Below are 3,658 nucleotides of genomic sequence, written 5' to 3'. Positions count from 1 at the left end.
ATAAATAATATTCAACGTTAAACTGGTATACACAATTAAAAACATTTTATTTAGGCTTATCTGTGGCCTTCAAAAAGTTGACGACTCTGCATGTTTTGACGTTACAACTGTCATCGTCAGGAGTGAATTACAAGACAATTGCCAAAGTATTTATAGCTTGTTAGTAGGTCATTGACCTGTATGTTATTTTTCATACATTCACGCTAAACCATTCAAAGGAGATCAATCCACATTCTTACAGAAATATTCACCAAACCTTCATCTCTATTTAATACTACATGATCTTTTTTATGTTTTATTATTTCTAACGATTCACGAATATTATTACCTATTACACTGTTAGCTAATATTACAGTTTTTCCCCATAATATTGTGTGTTGTGTTTCCTGTACATGTTCTACTATGGATGAAATTTCAGTTTTTCTATTTTTACATATCCCTTATGCTCATTTAAACGGTATTTTAAATTACGTTTTATCTGACCAATGTAAATACTTCCACATTCACATTCTATTTTATATATTCCAGTTTTTTCAGTTAAATGTCTGTTCTTATGCCCTCACACCAGGAATCATGTCATACTAGGTCACAAAAAATGTCTGCGTTTTATAGTTATGTTAACAGAGCTTTGAAGATATGTACTAACCAAAAGGATTTAAAAAACGAATTGTTAGTAATTAAATATATAGCAGTCTAAAGAGGTTTTAATCCGAATATTATAGACAGGGCAGTTAAGAAATTCACTAATGCTATAATAATTGACCAAATTAGTACTTTAAAACCTAGTTATGAAAAAATTAGAAAGGAAGGCTTAATTTTACCATATGTTCCAGGTTTAACTACTAGTTTATTTAAAGTATTTAAAAAAAAACAGATATTCTACCCTGTATTTAAACCGATAAATAAGGTCAATCAAATGTTAGGTACTACTAAAGACGAAATAATAAAAAGTTTCCGGTAAACTGATGTTTCTAAATTACCTTGTACATTCCTTTTCACCAATACATCTAGAAAAGGCGAACTATTATTTTTCTCAATTTTAAACGTAAATTGTATGGATGGTTCAATGCTGTTCAAATAGTAAGTAAACTCCGTTAATGCCTTAGTACCACATTTCTACACCAAGAATGTGTCATCTACATACCTTTTCCAAATATCAGGTTTAAATTTTGCATTATTTATGGCTTTAGTTTCAAATACATCTATATATAAATCACATAATAATGGAGAGAGTGGTGATCCCCTAGCTAACCCTTCATTTTGTTTATAGAAATTATTATTAACTTGAAAAAAAATGGATTCGTAACACACACTTTAGTTAAATTAACTATATCTATAGTTTCAACTACTGAAATTTTGTTTTCTAACAATTCTGTTTCAAAACATTTAATTGCATCTTCTGATTACATTCACGTGACGTTGGTAACACGTGATGAATTTCTAGAAGCATCAGGGAACATCACAAATAATCACGTAGTTATTAGACGCCCCCTATTCCTATATATAAGCGCGCCAGAAAAAGCGAGACGATTAATCGGAATTGGAATAGCAGACAGAGAGATTGAAGATATAGACAGATAATCGATAATTATAGCGTGTGTTTAAGTTAAAGTGACTGTGGAAATTAAGTGTATTGCAAAGTTGTATTGAGAAAGAATAAACTAGTTTTATTTAAGAAAGGACTTGTATTGCTGAAGTTCTTCGGAAAGAATATTTACGAGTAATTAACAAACGACCAGAGATGTAACAAATTGGTGTCAGAGAGTGGGACAGAAAAAAGAAGATGGAAACGAGAGGTGGCCAATCACACTACAGCTTAGCAGATTTGATGGCAGAAATACAAAAACAGCAAAAGAAACAAGAAGAGAGACAACAGCAGTTACAATAAAACCTGCAACAGTGGCAGCTCGAACAGCAAAATAAACAAGAAAAGAGTTTAGAGCAGTTGTTGGAGGAAAAAGGAACTAAACAAGTAGAAATAGAAAATAAACAAGAAAAAAGATTACAGCAGCTGTTGGAGGAAAAGAAAAGAAACAAGAAGAATGAGAAAATAAACAAGAAGAGAGATTACAGCAGTTGTTGGAGAAAAAATGAAGCAAGGAGAGAGATTACAACAGTTGTTGGAGGAAAAAGAAAAGAAACAAGAAGAGAGATTACAGTAGCTGTTGAAGGAAAAGAAAAGAAACAAGAAGAATGAAAAAATAAACAAGAAGAGAGATTACAGCAGCTGTTGGAGGAAAAGAAATGAAGCAAGGAGAGAGATTACAACAGTAACAAGATAACTTGCAACAGTGACAGCTCGAACAGCAAATTAAAGAAGAAATATTACAGTAGTTGTTGGAAGAAAAGAAAGAAACACGAAGACCAATAAAATAAACAAGAAGAGAGACTACATCAGTGGATGGAGGATAAAGAAAATAATCAAGAAGAAAATCTCCAACAATTGAGAGAAAGTCAGAGGACACAAATGGAAAACATTAGTAAATTTCAAAGCGAATTAAATACATTAAAGGATTATTTGTTGTCTCTTACACAAGGAGTATACATTAACCATCGACTTAATCAGCCCCAGACAACGATAAGCCCCTTCCAGACCCCGCAGCTAAACCCTAATGCAGACATCTTACATCCTGTTAGAAGTAACATCCCAAATATGACTTTCAGCAATCGGGGTGATGTAGTACGAAGGAAGGCACAGGAATTCCATTGGAAGGCACCGTGGGAAGCATATAGAGCACAATTTGAGCTCCTGGTAGAGATGAATGGATGAACAGAGGAGCAAAAAACAGAAGATTGGAAGGTCACTTGTGGCAGGCATCAAATAGTACCTATAACAGTGGCCAATTTATCTAAATGTGAGCAAACACTTAAGGAAGGGACATTTCTGGATGTGTGCCAGAAGGTAGAGCCAGTCAATGTTAAAGTAAGAAATACAACTATAAGGAAAGAATTGATACTCTTGATGCCCTAAGTGGATCCAGGCGGTTTCCAGCTCTGGACTTAAAGTCAGGTTTCCATCAAGTGAAAATGGTTGAAGCAGATAAGCCTAAGACTGCATTCAATTATGGCCAAGGTCTCTGGCAATACTATGTGATGCCATTCAGACTTAGCAGTGCTCCAGCAGCATTTGAGAAGCTGATGGAAAGAGTACTTGAAGGCCTACAATGGAAGATAGTCCTAGTGTACCTGTATGATGTCATTGTATTTGCAACAACTTTGAAAGCAGCAAACCTCGAACTCCATCCTAAGAAATGCCACTTGTTCCAGAAAGAGGTGCTTTACTTAGGTCACATTGTAAATGATTATGGTGTGCGAACTGATCCTGACAAGGTGAAAGTAGTGCGTGATTGGACAACACCAGACAATGTGGGAAAGTTGAGAAGCTGGGACCCTGTACGTATTACCGAAAGTTTGTGAAGGACTTTGCAACTATAGCTGCTCCACTACATGATTTGACCAAAAAAGGCCAGAAGTTTCAATGGACAGTTTCTTGTCAGCATGCTTTCAAGACTTTGAAAGAAAATGGGCCTCAGCTCCACTTTTAAAGCTTCCAGATCCCTCACTGCCGTAGATATTGGATTGTGATGCTAGTAATGTCGGAATTGGAGGAGAGTTGTTTCAGAAAGTTGATGAAAACGGACATGTGGTGGCCTATTTC

The sequence above is a fragment of the Limulus polyphemus genome, unplaced genomic scaffold (assembly GCF_000517525.1).
Source record: "Limulus polyphemus unplaced genomic scaffold, Limulus_polyphemus-2.1.2 Scaffold6057, whole genome shotgun sequence".
In the NCBI taxonomy this organism is placed as follows: Eukaryota; Metazoa; Arthropoda; class Merostomata; order Xiphosura; family Limulidae; genus Limulus; species Limulus polyphemus.
Note: the sequence above shows the minus strand (reverse complement) of the source record.